This window comes from Sus scrofa, chromosome 18, assembly GCF_054392235.1.
Source record: "Sus scrofa isolate SSC_HxYL_T2T_F1_AM1 chromosome 18, Sscrofa_HxYL_maternal_Yorkshire_Landrace_v2.0, whole genome shotgun sequence".
Lineage (NCBI taxonomy): Eukaryota > Metazoa > Chordata > Mammalia > Artiodactyla > Suidae > Sus > Sus scrofa.
Window position 1 is genome coordinate 9,307,163 of NC_139400.1, and position 19,976 is coordinate 9,327,138.

At 46.8% G+C, this 19,976-nt stretch overlaps 1 pseudogene; it reads left to right on the top strand.

The window, feature by feature from the left end:
* The first annotated feature begins 14,634 nt into the window (after positions 1–14,634).
* LOC146394847 (U6 spliceosomal RNA) lies at positions 14,635–14,735 on the top strand (annotated as a pseudogene).
* Positions 14,736–19,976: the final 5,241 nt, after the last annotated feature.

Sequence of the window (19,976 nt, forward strand, 5' to 3'; positions counted from 1 at the left end):
ATGCTGTTGGAACCGACGGCTAGTGGTGGGGCTGAAAGAGTATCAAGGAGTTCCCGTCGTGGCACAGTGGTTCACGAATCCGACTAGGAACCATGAGGTGGCGGGTTCGATCCCTGGCCTTGCTCCATGGGTGAAGGATCTGGCATTGCCGTGATCTGTGGTGTAGGTGGCAGACAAGGCTCGGATCCCACGTTGCAATGGCTGTGGTGTAGGCCGGTGGCTACAGCTCTGATGAGACCCCTAGCCTGGGAACCTCCATATGCCGCGGGAGTGGCTAAGAAATGGCAAAAAGACAAAAAAATAAAATAAAATATAATATAATCTTAAATTAAATTAAGTTAAATTAAATTAAAATAGTATCAGGACCCAAAGTGCAACCCTGGCTAACCCGCCTTCTCAGTCTGGTTGGCTGAAAGGCCCTTGACTCTCATGCCATTTTCCTAACATAAATTTGTCAGGCGGTCTGGTCTCCTTTGATTGCAGCCCATATGGTTTAAATAGAGCTTGAGGTCTGCTTCTCTTCTACGGTTCCGTCTAAATGAAATTCCACTTTTATTCAAGTGAACATTTCCTGGCGATCAGATGTTCCAAAGATGACCTTCCCTGCCCAGAGATGCCGTAGGTGGTCTCGCCTGGAAGTGGGGTGGAGGTGGGTTTTCCTGCGGGGTCCCTGAGCCTTCCCAGGCAAATGCTTCAGTCAAATCTTGTAGGTTGTTTCTTTTCAACTACTGGAGAACAAGTCGTCCCGGGTTAACAAAACAAAATATCCTGTTCAGACCACTTACTTCCTTGACTTGATGACAACCATGTCTGTTTTCTGATTCAATAGCATAGTCGGTTTTCCTTTAGGCAAAAATGCTTTTTTTTTTCTTGCTGTGCAATATTGTACATATAGTTAATGGTGACGTGTTGTGACTTAAAAACATATTAAAAGGGTAGATCGCATGTTAGGTATTCTTATCACAATAAAATAACATTTTCCTTTCTTTTTTTTCTTTTTTTTTTTTTTTTTGTCTTTTTGCCTTTTCTAGGGCCGCTTCTGCGGCACATGGAGGTTCCCAGGCGAGGGGTCGAATTGGAGCTGCAGCCACCGGCCTACACCACAGCCACAGCCACGTGGGATCCAAGCCGCGTCTGCAACCTACACCACAGCTCACAGCAATGCCAGATCCTTCACCCACGGAGCAGGGCCAGGGATCAAACCTGCAACCTCATGGTCTTAGATTCGTTAACCACTGAGCCATGACGGGAACTCCAACATTTTTCTAAATGTTATTTTTTTTTCAACTCAATGGGAATGTCTACCCTTCTCTGTCTTTAAATTTTCTCAGAGTAAACTCGGGAGCAACACATAAATGGCTTTTGGCTTTTTTGGAATACAATCAGATCTAGATTTTGAACTCTATCCCATGACAGTGAGATTTTGCAGCTGACTGAGCACTTGAAAATGCAAATGTGATGTACATGCAAACTACACACCAGACGTCAGAAAATGTAATTTTTATTATAATGATTCCATGTATGTATTCCTTCTTTAATTTCTATCACTATCTTTTGTAGGTTTCGTCATACAAATCTTCACCTCCTCAGTCGAGTCAGGTTCTACATATTTAATACTTTTCGATGTTATTGTAATGGATTATTTGGTAATTTCCTTTTCAAATTGTTCTCTGTTAGTGTACAGAAATGCAGCTGATGTTTGTGTGTTGCTTTTTTATCCTGCTACTTTAGTGAGTTCAGGAATTCGTTCTAAGAGCGTTTTTTGGTGGAATCTTTAGGGTTTTCTACATATCATGTCATGTCAGCTGCAAACAGAGATCATGTTACTTCTTCTTTCCAATTGGGTGGCCTTCTATTGTTTTTTCTTATATAACTGTTCGGGCTAGAACTCCCAGTACTGTGCTGTTCACACACTGTTTTCCTGACTTTTTCTTTCTTTTTTTTTTTTTTTTTTTTTGTCTTTTGTTGTTGTTGTTGTTGTTGCTATTTCTTGGGCCGCTCCCGCAGCATATGGAGGTTCCCAGGCTAGGGGTCCAATCGGAGCTGTAGCCACCAGCCTACGCCAGAGCCACAGCAACGCGGGATCCGAGCTGCGTCTGCAACCTACACCACAGCTCACGGCAACGCCGGTTTGTTAACCCACTGAGCAAGGGCAGGGACTGAACCCGCAACCTCATGGTTCCTCGTCGGATTCGTTAACCACTGCGCCACGACGGGAACTCCTCCTGACTTTTTCCATAGCTTCTTTTAGTTCTTTGAGCACCTGTAAGGCCATTATTTTAAGGTCTTTGGTGTGTCTGCCCTCAGGTAAAAGTACGGTCCATTCAGGGATGGTTTCTGTTGATGCTTTTCCATTTGAATATACCATACTTTCTTATTTCTTTGTACGTCTTGTGATTTTTTTTGTTGAAAACTCAACATTTGAATCTCATAATCGTGTAACTCTGAAAATCCGACTTTCCCCTTCTCTAAGGTTTGCTCTTTTTTTTTTTTTTTAAATCGTTTTTACTTAATGCACTTGTTTAGTTTGTTTGGGTTGTTCTAGGCTGTCTCGGTGCCAAAGATCAACTTGAGATGTAAACTTAAGATCTTCTCGGCATTCCCGTCGTGCGTGGGGTTAACGGATCCGACTAGGAACCATGAGGTTGCAGGTTGGATCCCTGGCCTCGCTCAGTGGGTTAAGGATCCGGCGTTGCCGTGAGCTGTGGTGTGGGTTGCAGATGCGGCTCGGATCCCGCGTTGCTGTGGTTCTGGCGTAGACCAGTGGCTGCAGCTCTGATTAGACCCCTAGCCTGGGAATCTCCATGTGCCGCGGGAGCAGCCCTAGAAAAGGCAAAGAGACCAAAAAAAAAAAAAAAAAAAAAAAAGTTGATCTTCTCAGATCTTTTCTGAGCCTGTACCTTTCCCTAGGCACCTGTGGTCACCTTCCACCTTACCCTACATATGCAATTGGTTTTGAATGTCCTCGTCTTTAATATGTCTCCCAAAAAGGGAAAAAGAAAAAAATGTTCGAACCTTCAATGGCCCCAGAGCTCCAAAATAGTTACATTAGACAGATTCGCCAGAGCAGCTGAGGTCCAGGTGGGAAGGGCTTCTTGGTGCTTCCTGTTCTGCCTTCTTCCCAGAATCCTCCTTGAGTCGTCTCTGACACTTTAAGTCTTTCTAGGAAGTTGGTAATGTCGCCTGAGCAATCAGTTGCTCCTGGCACCTTTCATTTCATACAGTCGCTAGTGCTGTCCTCTCTTTCCTTCTTGGTGTCAGTAATTTGCATCGTCTTTTTTCCTTGGTCAGTCTAGCTAAAGGCTGGTCGTATGGATATTTTCAAAGAATCAGTGTTTCCACTGTTTTCCATGTCATCTGGTACCGCCCTCATCTTTGTCATTTCCTTCCTTCTGCTTCCTTGGGGTTTATTTTCTCGTCTTTTCCCAGTGTCTGAAGGTGAAAGTCCAGGTTATTGTTCTAAGATCCTTCTTTGTTAATGTAGGCATTTACACCTGTAAATTTCCCTTTAAGAAGACTTTTAGCTGCATCGCCTAAGTTTTGGTATTTGGGGTTTTCATTTTCTTCATCTAAAAGTGTTTCCTAATTTACCCTCTAACATCTTTCTTGATCCAGTGGTTATTTATTTATTTTTTAATAGTTATTTCCCCAATACAGTTTTTTTTCTACTGTACAGCATGGTGACCCAGTTACACATGCATGTACACGTTCTATTTTCGCACATGAACTTGCTCCATCATAAGTGACTAGACATAGTTCCCAGGGCTACACAGCAGGATCTCATTGCTCATCCATTCCAAAGGGAATAGTATCAATGTATCTATTAACCCCAAGCTTTCCAACCACCCCACTCCTTCCCCCTCCTCCCTGGCAACCATAAATCTACTCTGCAAGTCCATGATTTTCTTTTCTGTGGAAAGGTTCATTTGTGCCTTACATTAGATTCCAGATATAAGCGATATCATATGGTATTTGTTTTTCTCTTTCTGACTTATTTCACTCAGTATGAGAGTCTCTAGTTCCATCCATGTTGCTGCAAATGGCATTATGTCATTCTTTTTTATGGCTGAGTAGTATACCACATCTTCCTAATCCAATCGTCTGTCCTGGACACTTGAGATGTTTCCATGTCTTGGCTATTTTGAATAGAGCTGCAATGCACATGCGGGAGCATGTGTCTTTTTTAAGGAAAGTTTTGTCTGGACATATGCCCAGGAGTGGGATTGCTGGGTCATATGATACTTCTATGTACAGATTTCTAAGGTACCTCTATTCCAGTGGTTATTTCGATATGTGCTATTTCATTTCTACACATTTGTGTGTTTCCCAAATTTCCTTCTATTACACTGATTTCTAATTTTATTCCATTGTGGTTGTAAAAGATACTTTCTGTACAAGTCAATGCTTTTAAATGTGTTGAGGCTTGGGTTAGGGCCAAGCATGTGGTCTATCCTGGAGAATGTTCCATGAGAAGAATGTGTGTTCTGCTGTGGTAGGTGGTATGTTCTAAAAATGCTGTTAAGACCAGTTGATTTATACAACTGTTCAAGTCTTCTGATTCCTTGTCCATCTTCCACCCTGATGTTCCAACTATTATTTTTGAGTTGTCTCTTTCCCCCTTCAGTTCTCTCAGTTCTTATTTCACGTATATTTGGAGATACTCTGCTAGGTGCATATATGTTATATCTTCCTGGCTGGTTGACACCTGAATCATTTTGCAATATCCCTCTAGAAACTTTTATCTCTAATACCTTTTTCTCTTCGTTTTAAAATTTATCTTGTATAATATTAGTATCACTTCTCTGGTTATTTTATGTTTATTCTTTGCATGGCATAGTTTTTCCATTCTTTTACTTGTAGTCTGTATTTTTCAATCTAATGTGTGTTCTTATGGACAGCTTATAATTGGATCTTTTTTTAAAATCCAATCTGATAATTTTTGCCTTCCAACTGGATTATCTAATCTATTTAATTTGAGTGCAGTCACTAATATTGTTAAATTTACATATGCCATTTTGTTTTTCGGTGTTGGGTTTTTTTAATCTTTTGTTTGTTTTTATGGGGTTTGTTTGTTTGTTTGTTTGTTTCGCTTTTTAGGGCCATACCCGAGGCATATGGAAGTTCCCAGGCTAGGGTTCGAATCAGAGCCATGGCTGCCAGCCTACACCTCAGACACAGCAATACAGGATCTGGGCCAAATCTGTGAAATACACCACAGCTCACCAACGCTGGATCCCCAACCCACTGAACGAAGCCAGGGCTTGAACCACATCTTCATTGGATACTAGTCGGGTTCGTTTCCACTGTGCCACAATGGGAACTCCCCGTTTTTTGTTTTTATATGTTCCATATTTTTTGTTCAGGTATTCCTCCCTTACTGCTCTCTTTTGCATTAGTGAATACTTTAGAGTGTAACATATTTTCAATTCTTTTAATTATTTTTTACATATAATTTTTGTTATTGTCCTAGTGTTTGCTCTAGCATTTATACATCTTTACTCATCAAAATCTGCTTCAGATTTGTACAACATTTATTCCAATGACATATGGAAGCTTTATTCCTATATAGCTCCCTTCCCTCCCCTTTCTGTGGTATTACAAGCCCCACAATGCATTTGAATAATGATTGCTTTATGTCTTTTATCAAAGCTGAGAAAAGAAAGGAATGTACTTGTGCATTTGTTGAGTCGGTCACATTAACCTTTTAATTAATTCCTTTTTGTTTTCTTAGGTTCTTTCTGAGGAGCAGAGTTAGTACCTTTTGTTCCACATGCTCCCTCCAGTCCATTACGTAGTTATAGTCCAAAATATCACATTTCAGTGCGTACTGGCCTCAAAATGTACTATATGCATATTGTTTTATGTAATTATTTTTTAGCCAATTAAAAGAAAAATGGATAAAGTGTGCAATGTTACTGTATTTTTTAATTAACTGCATACTTATCATCTTGGGTGCTCCTTTTATGTGTGTATGGATTTGAAATGCTGTCTGGTGTCATTTGTTTTCAGCCTGAAGAACTTATGTCTAGATAGGCAGGTCTTCTAGCAAAAAATTCTCTCAGTTTTTCTTTATGCAACATCTTTATCAAATCTTTATTTTGAAAGATAGTTTTGCTAAACATTTTTTAGTTTTCACTCTTTGAATATGTCATTTCGCTTCCTCTGGCCTGGATTGTTTCTGATGGGAAGTCATCTGTTAATCTTAATATTTTATGATGAGTTGACTCTCTCTTGCTGCTTTCAACATTTTGGCTGTCTTTGGCTGTCAACAGCTTGGCTATGATGTATCTATATTGATTTCTTGGCTTCAGTCCTTTCTTTTCCTTTTTTTTTTTTTTTTTTGATGTGTAGATGAATATTTTTCATCATGTTTGGGAAGTTTTCAGTTATTATTCCTTTGAAATTTTTTCCATTCTTTTTCTCCTCTCCTTGGGTACTTCCCTTGCATCTATGTTGTGCACCTAATGGAGCCTCAAATTTTTCTTCATTCCCCCCACTCTGGCCTACAGTTGTATGATCTCTATTGCGCTTTCTTCAAGTGTGTCGAGTCTTTCTTCTGCCAGCTTGGATCTTGTTGCGCCTCTCTAGTGAAGTTTTCATTTTGGTTGTTGTAATTTTCATCTCCAGTGTTTTTACTTTACTCTTTTCGGTAATTTCTCTCTTTATTCATATTTTCTGTTTAATGAGACTTGTCATCATACTTGCCTTCAGTTCTTTAGGTATGGTTTCATTTAGTTCTTTCAACATCTTTATAACAGCTGCATTGAAGTCTCTGCTAGGTCTACCATCTGAGACCCTTCAAAGACAGTTCTCTTGCCTGCTGTTTTCCCTCTGTATGGATCACATTTGCATACCTTAGAATTTTTTGTTAAAAAAGAGGATTTTTGGAGTTTCCACTGTGACTCAGTGGGTTAAGGATCCAACTGCAGAGGTGAGGGTTCAATCCTTAGCCCAGCACAGTTGGTTAAAGGATCTGGCATTGCTGCAGCTGCATAGCTCAAAGCTGTGGCTTGGATTCAACCCCAGGCCTGGGAACTTCTATATGCCATGGGTGCAGACATACATTTTTTTAATAATTTTTCTAAAGAGACTATTTCAGATACTATATTTCAGCAACTCCGAATACTGATTCCCCCTCCGTGGGGTTGCTTGCTTGGGTGGTTGTTTGTTTAGTGCCTTGGCTAAAGTCTCTCTCCCTTCCAGCTTGCCCCCCATATGCAACCCCTGATAGCGCTATACAACATTGTCCCTAGTTTCATTTCTGTCGTCTATGCTGGCTTCCTAAGTTCCACCTCTGGGTCAGTTCACAAGTCACTTTTTGTCAAAGGCTGTGTTTAAGCCCCTTAGTCAGTTGAGATTTTTTTACTCTTTAACGTGCTGTGTGTGGGATGCTTGGAGGCACCTAGGAACGTTCAGTAAGTTTACCTTTTTGCCTCACATTCATTCAGAGAGCAGAGCTTATACATCCCCTTCTGATCCTGTCTGAGAGACACGGCACAGGGCATGATTGCAGTCTTCCAGATGCTGGGATCGACTTGCTATTACTTACAGGCCTGGATCCCTAGGAGTTATCCCTGGGCCAGACAGCTTGCTGTTTTGTCACTTTGGGCCACAAGTCCCACCAGCCTGTGTGACTTCCTCCCTGTGTCAATGGTCTGTGTGGCTGGGAAATGCTGTCCCATCTGCTCTTCTGCTGCCCTTGACCCCGAGGAGTTGCAGCCTTGACAACCCAGCGTTGGTGTGACCCCAGCAGAGCCCGTTCTCTTCCCGGTTCTCCCCTCAAAACATCTGGCTGCTCTGCCACTTTGCTTACGTCCTGGAGCTCCCCGCAGACGTCTTCCTTTCTCTCTACCAAGATGTCCCGTGTCGTCGACAGCACCCTTGGTCACAGGGTCTGCCCCTCAGCAGGACAGCAGAGCTCTGGCACTGTGTCCTGCCCTCCTCCTAGGAAAAGCACCTGCACCATCTCACCAGAGCAGGGTGGGGGGCAGGGACCCTCTTTTCCTGAGTGATACTCAGGCTTTACAAGGGCCTGCAGGATGGGAGGAGGCAGCCCCTGGTCTTCTTGCTTGGCTCGCCCTCTCAGCATGGCATCTCTGCCCTCGAGTGAGCTGGTGCCCGGCACCGTCAGCCTGCTGTGCCTGGGTGGAGCTGCCCTCCTACAGATGGGCACTGAGGGGAGGAGAGACCAAGTCCTCTTGGCTGCACCTGCTTCTGCGACACGGTGCAGGAGGGAGGATGAGAAATGCCAGCAGCTGCTCCTTCCTAGGATGGAGCCACAGCCTGGAGCTGGGGAGAGGGCAGGATGCACCTGCCTGTGTGGAAGCTGGAGCAGATCATGGCTCATGTGCCTGTGCATTAACATGGTAAGAAGAAGGCAGAGAAAGGTTGAGTCATCGTGGCCAGCGCCAAACGAGGCTCAATCAGAAGTCATGGCTATTAAGTCCCTATGGCTGCGCCTCAGCAACCAGTGTTTTCGCAGAGCTTTAGCAAGCTAGTCTCAATTTTCTAAGGAGATGAGAGTTTTGACAGAACACCAGAGAGGCAAGAGGGAACATGCAGGGCAGGGCAGGCTTCCCTTGGAGACAGTCTGAGGCCCCCAAGGCGACTCTGTGTGCGCAGGGGTCCCAGACACTCAGAGAGGAAAGGCAAGAGAGCCAGAAGTCCCAATGACCTCTTCAAAAGTGTGCCTATGGTTTGACTCCTATAAATCAAGCTTCTCCTGCATTCTTAGACAAAACAAAACAAAACAAAACACCCTGCAAATGTTAAGAAGCTAAAATTTCTCTGTCTGGAAAATAAAATCATAAATCCTGGTCAGGTATCTCTGTCCACCCACAGGAAATTCAGAAGCACTCTCTCAGCTTGGTGTGTGGGAGCTTCTCGCTTAGATGAAGCTTCAAGCCCAGGAAGAGACTGCTTTTCAGGGAAGATGGAAAATACCAATGCCTGGGCCTCTTGTTTTATTAACAGGGCCCAGAGAGGTGAAGAGATTAGCTGACCACACCCCAGTCACAAGGGACAGTTCCAGCTCTGGCCCCCTCTAAGACCAGAAGCTGGAGGACACAGCCTCCTGCCAGCAGCACGCGGCCACGAGGCTTGAACATTGAGAGGTCTGCTCTCCAGCAGAGGCTGTGTTGAACTCAGGTGAGCTTGCTGGTATGAGAAGTTTTCCAAGATCAAAGAGAACTACCATATGATCCAGCAATCCCACTCCTGGGCATCTGTCTAAAGAAAACCATAAGGCACCCCAGTGTTCACCACAGCACTATTTACAAGAGTCAAGACATGGAAGCAACCAAAATGTCCATCCACCAAGGAATGAATGAAGATGTGGTACGTATGTACAATGGAATATTACTCAGCCATGAAAAAGAATGAAATCATGCCATTCGCAGCAACATGAATGGACCTGGAGATGATCATACGAAGTGCAGTTAAGTCAGACAAAGACAAACATCCTATGATACCACTTATATGGGGAATATACAATATGATACGAATGAACTTAGTTTCAGAACAGAAACAGACTCACAGACTTTGAAAACGAACTTGTGGTTACCAAAAGAGATCGGTGTGGGCGATGGCCTGGGTGTGCGGGACTGGTATATGCACACCGAGGTCTATGGAATGACTGGCCAATGGGGACTTGTTCCATAGCACAGGGAACGCTATGCAATATTCTCTGATAATCTATGTGGGAAACGAATCTGAAAAACTATGAAGGTTGTACATGTACAGCTGAATCACTTTGCTGTACAGCAGAAATTGTCACAACATGGTACATCAACTATGCTTTCATAAGACTTTAAAAGTAAAAAAAAAAAAAAAAAATTCCAAAGCATAACACATCAGCAACGTCGCCACATACTCTCCCCCCCTTAGGTTGAATTTTTATTTTTTTCACTCATGCCTTTGGCCTAAACCCTTGGAAGCTGATGTGAAAAGCCCAAAAGTCAGGTCACCGGAGCGGCTTGCCACATTCACCCATGACCGCCACCGTTAACAGCTTGATGTCTAATGCTTCAGTGGATCGAAGCTTGCCTAGCTGAGGAACATTCGACAAAAGGCTCAGTGGGAGGAAGCCCCAGGCTGGGTGGTCCATGTGGACGACCCTGAGCAGGTGAAGAGGATGCAGGGGGGCGGGGAGATGGAGCAGCGCCATGAACAGAAGCAAGGCCACCTCCAGCAACTAGCACCTGCCGAGTGCCAACGCTGTGCCTGGAGCCATTCGGCATGATCTATGTTTCACCTTCTTTAATCTTCACAGCAACCTATGTCAATGATACTATTATTATCTATATTTTATAGCCCATGACCTCCGCTGCCAGGTAGTATTGGGAAAACACTGAGATTAAATTCTGGGTCAAAAGCTATGCTCCACCCCGCAGCCAAAGCCAAGCAAACACGGCGATTTTCCCTAAGAGCAACCGCACGGATTATTACCTCCCAGAGAAAGATCTTTATAAAGGACTCTCGTGGAGCTCCTATCGTGGCTCAGTGGTTAACGGATCCAACTAGGAACCATGAGGTTGCGGGTTCGATCCCTGGCCATGCTCTGTGGGTGAAGGATCCGGTGTTGCCGTGAGCTCTGGTGTAGGTCGCAGACGCGGCTCGGTTCCTGCGTTGCTGTGGCTGTGGTGTAGGCTGGTGGCTACAGCTCCGATTCGACCCCTAGCCTGGGAACCTCCATGTGCCGAGGGTGCGGCCCTAGAAAAGGCAAAAAGACAAAAAAAATTAAAAATAAAAAAATAAAGGACTCTCAAACCCCCCACCTCCAAGTTAGAGCCAATAGCCTAAGAAAGGCAAGGTGAAGGAACATGTTTGATGGTGTGCAAATCCACAACCACCACTAGAAAACTGTACTAAGACCCAGGCTTAGCATCGGATCCCTGGTTTCATTCAGTAGATGGAACGGAGCTTTATCCTTCCCTCAAAGTTTATCCCAGGATATGACAAGGTCGCTTTGGGAATCAGTGACAGCAAATCTCCCAGAGCCAAAAACTGCACCCCTGTACAGTTTCCAGCCAGCCAAACAGCTTCTGGAAATTGGCCCGAAAGATGGAAATTTTAGATCAGTTGCTTGTCGTTCCTGGTCTTTTGCCCTTGGCCTGGCTCCCAGCCAGACCTTCGGCAAGGAGGGCACCAGTCCACACAGCGTGTGTGTTGGCAGCCTGAACCGAGTCTTGGCTATAAGAGCGTTTTATAAAATCGGAACATTTTTTAAATTTTCAAAAAGTTTCTCGAACCTGGAAATAAACAAAACTTGAGCTTGGGAGGAGGTCTCCCCTGTGTCCTAAGAGTTTCCCCTTGTCCTGAAAAAAAGGGGAGAGAAAAGCAATCCCCTCCCACCCCATAAATGGAAATTTATGAAATTCAGGAAAGGCTTCATTTTTGCACCAAAATCTCTTACCTTTTCACATCAGGAGTATTGCCTGCAAAACCTCAGTAATTATCTGACTCCATTTTAGTCGGGTTTTTTGGGGGGGAATGTTGCTTTTTAGGGCCGTACCAGAGGCATAGGGGAGTTCCCAGGCTCGGGGTCGAATCAGAGCTGTAGCCGCCAGCCTACACCACAGCCACGGCAACCCCAGATCTTTCACCCACTGAGCGAGGCCAGGGATCGAACCCGAACCCTCATGGATCCTAGTCGGGGTCATTAACCACTGCGTCACGAAGGGGACTCCCTCCATTTTACACACCTCATGTGTGACCCGAGAATAACTGCTGAAGGGAAAGGAGTCTAGTTTGATTTTCAGCTGTGACTTGGGACCACTTCTGGAGTCTGAGGACAGGGGGCCTGGGGACCGCTGTTGCATCGCACTGCACCCCCTCGGCACCCCCTCTCCAGGACGTGCCCACTCCAGCCACGCCTCCACCTGGGACCTTGCAGGGGAGTTATGGCCCCAGGAGCCTCCCCGTCCCATGGACACTGGAGAATGAAGGCTTTGGCATTTGAGCCCCTCAGATGGGACAATTCTGGGGCACGTTCTGTATCACCTCCCAACAATCCACAGCGATAATCTGCTTATGAATGATATTCCCTTCCTCGTCTCTCCTCCCCATGGCCCCATCAGCGACGCAGGGGCCACCTCCCAAATAAGTCTCTTGCTCAGGATCAGCTGCATAGCGATTTAAGACACAGAAAGAAAGCTTTCCTACTGATGGAGCCCAGACTGGTATCGCTAAAAAACAGCTGTTTTCTTCAAGGAGTATTTTCGATTGGCTTTGTAGCATTTTCACTCTCCCTTAAAGTCATGTGACATGTCTAAAAATTTATGAAATACAAAAATATTTTACAAATCCATCAATACACTGGCAGAAAAAAAAAATCCAAAAAGTTGGAGTTCCCGTCATGGCGCAGTGGTGAATGGCTCCGACTAGGAACCACAAGGTTGCGGGTTCGATCCCTGGTGTTGCTCAGTGGGTTAAGGATCCGGCGTTGCTGGGAGCTGTGGTGTAGGTCGCAGACGCAGCTTGGATCCTGTGTTGCTGTGGCTCTGGTGTAAGCCAGTGGCTACAGTTCCAATTAGACCCCTAGTCTGGGAACCTCCATATGCCGCGAGAGCAGCCCCAGAAAAGGCAAAAAGACAAAAAAACAAACACAAAAAATCCAAAAAGTTAAGCATGAGTGTTCTCGTCTTTCTCCAAAGGGACTTACGGATACACCATGACCTGGGTGATGAAGCCACTTTCCGGTGACAATAAAATTACTGCTTAAAACTTCTGAAAAAACTGACATACAGAATACACACAGCACACAAATCTAGGGCATGTAACTTACTGACGTGTGCACACACCCCCGTATCCCCTCCCCCCAGGTCAACAGAGAGCACTGCCGACCCCAGAAGAGCAGCCGGGTCTCTTCCAGCTGCCTCTAGGTGACCTCGAGCTGACCTCTGTCCCCACAGTGCCCTTGGAGGTGACCTCTAGTCTGACTTTCATCGCCGTAGCCGGACTGGCTCATCTTTTGCAGACTTCTGGGTCTGGTCTCCTCACTGTGTCTGGGACTCTTGCCACATCCTGTGTATCAGCCGGTGGTTCTCCACTTACTGCTACCGAGTGTCCCAGGGCGTGCCTCCAGCCCAGGGTACCTCTCCGTTCTCTTGCTGATCAGTATCAGGGTGGCTTTTAATTTTGGGTGCCTATGCATAAGACTGCCTAGGGTGTTCATTGGACACCGGCACAATTTCCTCTTGGGTGTAGATGCAGGAGGGAGCAGAAACAGGTTTAGCTTTCAGTGACCCTGGCCAAATGCTTTCCTGAGGGGCTGTACCCACCTGGGCTCCCGCCAACAGAGAACGTGTGTTCTCTTTCCTCCGAACCCCTGCTAGGACTCAGGGCTGCCAGGGTTTTTCAATTCGGCCATTCCTTTGCATATATAGGCCATTTCTCTGACAAATAAGAATTATAATTGTCTATGATTATTAGCCATTGGGGTATCCTCTGATCTGACAGATCCAAAGAACCCACGGTTCTTATTCTTTTTTTTTTTTTTTTTGTCTTTTCTAGGGCAGCACCTGCGGCATATGGAGGTTCCCAGGCTAGGAGTCTAATTGGAGCTGTAGCCACCAGCCTACACCACAGCCACAGCAACGCCAGATCCGAGCTGTGTCTGTGACCTACACCACAGCTCCTGGCAACGCCAGATCCTTAACCCACAGAGCGAGGCCAGGGATCGAACCTACAACCTCATGGTTCCTAGTTGGGTTTGTTAACCACTGAGCCATGACAGGAACTCCCCTACACGGTTCTTTTGCTAAACAAAACAGTATCACATAACATTATGCTGCAGACAAAGATGGTCCCAGAATAATATAAACGGTGAAGCATATCTCCTTTTCAAAAACTAGCTCAAAGGTTCTAAAATGAAATTCCTATTAGCCTGGGAACCTCCATATGCCGCGGGTGCGGCTCTTAAAAAAAAGGACAAAAGACCAAAAAAAATTAAAATAAAATAACATGAAATTCATTGCTCAAGAATATCATTCTTGGAGTTTCCATCATGGCTCAGTGGTTAACGAATCTGACTAGGAACCATGAGGTTGCAGGTTTGATCCCTGGCCTCGCTCAGTGGGTTAAGGATCTGGCATTGCCATGAGCTGTGGTGTAGGTTGCAGACGGGGCTCAGATCCCATGTTGCTGTGGCTCTGGTGTAGGCTGGTGGCTGCAGCTCCAATTAGACCCCTAGCCTGGGAAACTCCATATGCCACAGGCGTGGCCCTAAAAAGACAAAAAAAAAAAAAAAAAAAAAAAAAGAATATCATTCTTAAAAATTCTTAAGGTGATAAACTCACATGCACTTAAATGAGCAGAACTGTTGCATTACTGCATCCAGTCAGGCAGCTCCTCCCAGGCCGGACTTCTGGACCGCACTCCGGACGGTCACGGACAGAGGCTCCGTCGGTGCAGCGTGAGACGGCTAGGTCCTGCTTTGCTGAACCCCACAAAGGAGGCACCTCAGAAGGAACAGGAGGAAGCATGAGGCAGACTTGAGTTACGGGCCCGAAAATCCACTGGGATTCCATGGCCCCCACCTGGTTCCTCAGTTCCTTGTCTGTTCCTGAAACAGGAACGGTGGTCACATCCCTCGGTAGGGGTTTCATAAAATAACCAGGTAAGTACCTGAGGGCAGCGCTCACGTTGGCAGCACATGTACAGAAGCAATACAGACACGAGTGGCACGGCCCCTGCCCAAGGCTGCCATGCAAATTGGTGAAACATTGCAGATTTTTTCTGGGTCACTTTGGTGAACCTCGGAAATTGGCACAGCCTTGTAGTCAACTAGACTTGAAAGAAACAAAGAAAGGGAGAGAGAAAAAAGGAAGGAGAGGAAGGAGGAAGGAAGGAAGGGCTCCCAGGAGACGGGAGCTGCTGTGCCTCCAGGCAGGGGCCTTGGTGCAGGAGGGACGGGTCCCGTCTCGGAAGCTGCAGCCCCTCCGGGCTCTAGCCTCTCCCGGAACCAGGAGCTGGACTGGACCAAGCTCCCGGCCCTGATGGAGATGAAGATGGGTGACCCAGAGCAGTCCTGCTGTCCTGGGCTTGCTCTCCAAATCCTTTCAACACAGACAGCGGGGCAGGAGGCAGGCCTGTGGTGGGAGGGCACGAGGCCGCAGCACTGCCCGTGGGGAGAGGCAGCGCAGCCCCCTACCCCAGTCCCCTCTGCACAGTGATGAGGTGGTGCAGAGAACACCCCAGGCCTGCGGTAATCCGGGAAGGGGGGGAACCGTGCCCAGGTGACGACACCGTACAGCCCATGAATCTCACGCAATCCCGGTCCGCCGCCCACACCCGTGCCAACCCATCACCTCCCACGGCCCTGGCGATGTCCCCCCACCGTGTGTCGCTTTCCACTTCCTGTTCCAGTCCCACGTTCCCGTACTTGACACGCTGGAAGGAGAGCACAGGCCTGAAGAATCAGAGCAGGATATGCACATTGGAGAAACAAACTTCAGCAGCCGTCAGCTAGGCACCCTCAATCACAACAAGGCAGCAAGGCGGCCTCCCTGGAGGAAACATGGTCTGCGCGCCGGCTTTGCAGAGGCTCGCGGGCAGCTGTCGCTCCAGGTCCCATCTGATGTGGTTACTCTACATGGACCCACACAGGCATTTGAGTTAAAGCTCGGGTGTATTCACGGGGGATCATCTGTATAAGCTCTGTGTGATCGGCTGGTTGAGTTTACGAGAGCAAAGCCAGACATAGATTTTCCCATCATGCCCGGATGCCGCCTCCCCGCGGTGAGGCTGATGACATGTCTCCAGGTGTCAGGGATGTTTCTTCTCACAGGTCAACCCTGCCCTGCAAGCACTGGGTGCTGACGGGTCCCTAACCATCAGCTGAACATTCCGGTTTTCTAAATTGCAGGATGCTCTGAGGATGGGCTGCAGGTGGAATGATGCAAAGCAATACGCAGCAAAGACTGCACAGGCCTGACCCTCACCCCAGGGCATGGCAGAAATGTGGGTCACCCCCATATGCCCGCCAACCTTTTTCCCGGCTGAGAGGGGCAGACATAGACCAATCAGACAGCTGCCCAGATCGGCATGCGCCTTACTGTCCAAACAGCCAGGGACCGGCCATCACCTCTGCTGGCCGGTCAGTCAGACCAGGTCCTAACTCTGGTCTCTTCATGGTGTGTGGCTTTGACACAGGGGTCTGGGGCAGTGAGATGGGACAGGGATGGAAGGGGACCACAGAGCCCGCGGGCCCTGGAGGTGCCCTAGAGCTGGTTGTGTATGAAAAACACAGCAGCTGGACGCTTGTGCATTGTGCCTTTGCTGTGTGTGGTTTATGCCTCAACTTTTTTTTTTTTTTCATCTTTCTGCCTTTTCTTGCGCCGCTCCCGCGGCATATGGAGGTTCCCAGGCTAGGGGTTGAATCGGAGCTGTAGCCACCAGCCTACGCCAGAGCCACAGCCACGCGGGATCCAAGCCACGTCTGCGACCTACACCACAGCTCACGGCAACATCAGATCCTCAACCCACTAAGCAAGGCCAGGGATCGAACCTGCAACCTCATGGTTCCTAGTCGGATTCTTGAACCACTGCGCCATGACAGGAACTCCTATGCCTCAACATTAAAACGTGAAGAGAGAAAGGTTTTTTAAAGCACAGCCACGTGCACCCTTTAGTGGAATCTGGAAAGCTGTGTCTTCCTGGCACCCAAATCCTCCCCCCAGCAGCAGCAGCATCCTGAGCTGGAGGAGACGGGAGGATAGAGGCCAGCCTTGACAATGCACGGCCAGGCCAGAGGCTACTTGTCTGAAAAGCTTGCATTTGTTTTTCTCCTGTCCACCTCTTTGTGGTGTGAATTTTCCCTCTGATATTTTAAACCTCAAACCATGTCACGCATGCAGTCATGAAATGCTTGAAAGATGAGTCTGGTGAGGTCTCATGCACTGTTCTGCGACCCTTTTCAAGTAAAAGCATCCACGCCCCCATGTTTCACACCGTTTGAGGCTGAAGAGCAGGGTGTCGATAGCTGAAAATGGATGCCCTGAAGTCTTACAAAAGTCTTGGCACAAAAACGAGGGAGAAAATTGTCTGTCTTCTCAATGAGTATGTTGTGTGCGTGTGTGTGTGCGTGTGTGTGTGTGTGTGTGTGTCTTTTCCTTAAAGACGCAGCCACACCAGGCTGCTGGGTTATTCCTGTCTGCTCGGACCTGGCCCAACACCTGACACCGTGGATGTGTGGGTACCTCTGAGGCTCAGCACAAGCAGAAACTATAGGAAAGAGTTAAACTGGAGAAGATGGATTTCAACAGACGTTCCATTAAAAACCAAAAAATGACTTTCTTGTTTATAACGTCATGGCCGGCAAATTTTAGCCAATGCAGAAAAACAGAAGAAACCTACAAACGAGCCACCAGAAAATCAGGTGATCCAGCGTCGCAGCATGTAGAATGGAGCCAGTGGAGCTGCACAGAGGCCATGACTGGCTTTCCCCATGGTCACCGTCCTGGAAGAGCCACCCACCCACCCCCATCCCGGGAAGGGACTGGCCACGGCCAGACACGACTTCTTTCAGGTGAAGAGCTGACCCTGGATCGCAGGTTGTGGGTCAGATCACACCCTGAGGGTATGACCCTGCTTGGATGACAGGCTTTTTTCTCTGCTTCCAGGTGTGACAACAGTTCCAAGCTGTTGTCTTTTAAAGATGCATAGGAAAATAAAGTATAATAAAGGAACTATTTTTTCCAGCTTTGACAGTCTAGCCATTTATAAAAAGCTTCATTTTGTTCTTCTAAAGACAACAAATAAATATGAAAATGCAGCTACATCAAACTCGAAATGTAGGTTTAGCTTGCTTCCAGAGTGGCGCAGATGGTCAGAATTACCTGTTAGCCTATCTGCCAGCTCACTGTACAAAGGAGGAGGCTTGCATCCAAGAGGTAAAATGATAATGCCAGGGTCACGTGGTAGGACCTGCAAATGCCTAGATTCCAAGGCCCTCTTTTCTCAGCTCCCACGGACCACTTAGGGAGTGGGCAGCTTTGCCAGAGGAGGAAGCGCCAAGAAGTCACTGGCAGTACGAAGTCTCCAAAGAGACGTACCTGGCTGTCAGCCCTGAATGACACCGAAATATTCTGGGTTCAGCGCGAGACTCGCAGGGCCCCCCCGCCACATCCCCAAAGAGCCCTGGAAGGACCTCATGAAGGAGATCCGAGGGTAGGAAAAAGGACCGAGGGACAGAGAATACCCAGCAATCTTTTCATGAAAGGAACTAGGGCAAACCTTTCTGATGCTTTTATTCCTACCTCTGGTTTTGTGCAGAAAGGGCGCCAGGGATAGAGACTAACTCCACACAGAAAACCCTGCACGGGGCCTTCAGCTGCTCCTGAGAGAGCAGCGTTAATTATCCAGCGGCTCTTGGGTCCTTAATTATTCTCCCATCTTTGCTGGAGAAGCCAGCCTCTAAACTAAGACCCATTTGCCAATTTACTCCTCCGATTCTCATTTCTGCTGATGATGCGGTTACAAACAGGGGTCCTTTGTTTCGTGTGCCTTTAAACTTGTGCATTTGCTTTTCTTCTCCGTAAAAACCAAAAACAAGCTATTCTGAAAGGTAGCAGTGGGAGTTCCCATCTTGGCTCAATGGAAACAAATCTGACTAGCACCCATGAGGACGCAGGTTCGATCCCTGGCCTCCCTCAGTGGGTTAAGGATCCAGCGTTGCCATGAGCTGTGGTGTAGGTCGCAGACGAGGCTCGGATCCCACGTTGCTGTGGCTCTGGTGTAGGCTGGCGGCTACAGATCTGATGAGATCCCTAGCCTGGGAATCTCCACATGCCGCAGGAGCAGCCCTAGAAAAGGCAAAAAGGCAAAAAAATAAAAATAAATTAAAAAATAAGTAAAAATAGGAGTTCCCGTTGTGGCGCAGTGGTTAACGAATCCGACTAGGAACCGTGAGGTTGCGGGTTCGGTCCCTGCCCTTGCTCAGTGGGTTAACGATCCGGCGTTGCCGTGAGCTGTGGTGTAGGTTGCAGACTCGGCTCGGATCCCACGTTGCTGTGGCTCTGGCGTAGGCCGGTGGCTACAGCTCCAATTCAACCCCTGGCCTGGGAACCTCCATATGCCGAGGGAGCAGCCCAAGAAATAGCAAAAACAACAACAACAACAACAACAACAACAACAAAAAGACAAAAGACAAAAAGACAAAAAAAAAAAAGTAACAATAAAAAGAATTTAAAAAAAATAAAAGTCAATAAGGGAATTCCTATTGTGGCTCAGCAGTAACAAACCTGACTAGGATCCACGAGGATATAAGTTCGGTCCCTGGCCTTGCTCAGTGGGTTAAGGATCCAGCATTGCCGTGAGCTGTGGTGTGGGTCGTAGACACGGCTCAGATCCTGCATTGCTGTGGCTGTGGCTGAGGCCAGCAGCTGCAGCTCCACTTTCACCCCTAGCCTGGGAACTTCCATATGCTGCACATGCAACCCTAAGAACCAAAAAAAAAGAAAAAAGAAAAAAAAGGTCAGTGGAATATCTGAATAGACACTCTGCCAAATTAGATAGGCAGATGGCAAATAAGCATATGGAAAAATGTTCCACCTCAAATGTCCTCAGAGAAATTCAAGTTGAAAGAGTGAGATAGTACTATGCAAACGTTGGAACATCCAAAATCCAGAACACAGACAACGGCAACTGCTGGCGAGGCTGGAGCAGTAGGAGACCTGCACTCCTGGCTGATGGGCATGGGACATGGAACAGGCTCTTTGGAAGAGTTGGAACCTTTTTTTTTTAATAAAACTAAATATGCTCTTACCGTATAACCCAGCAGCTACACCTCCAAGCATTTACTCAAATGAATTGAAAACTTATGTTCATATAAAAACATGCTCACACATGTTTTTAGCAGCAATGCAGTTACTTTTTTTTTTTTTTTTTTTTTTTTTTTGTCTTTTTGCCTTTTCTAGGGCCGCTCCTGTGGCACATGGAGGTTTCCAGGCTAGGGGTCGAATCAGAGCTGCAGCCAC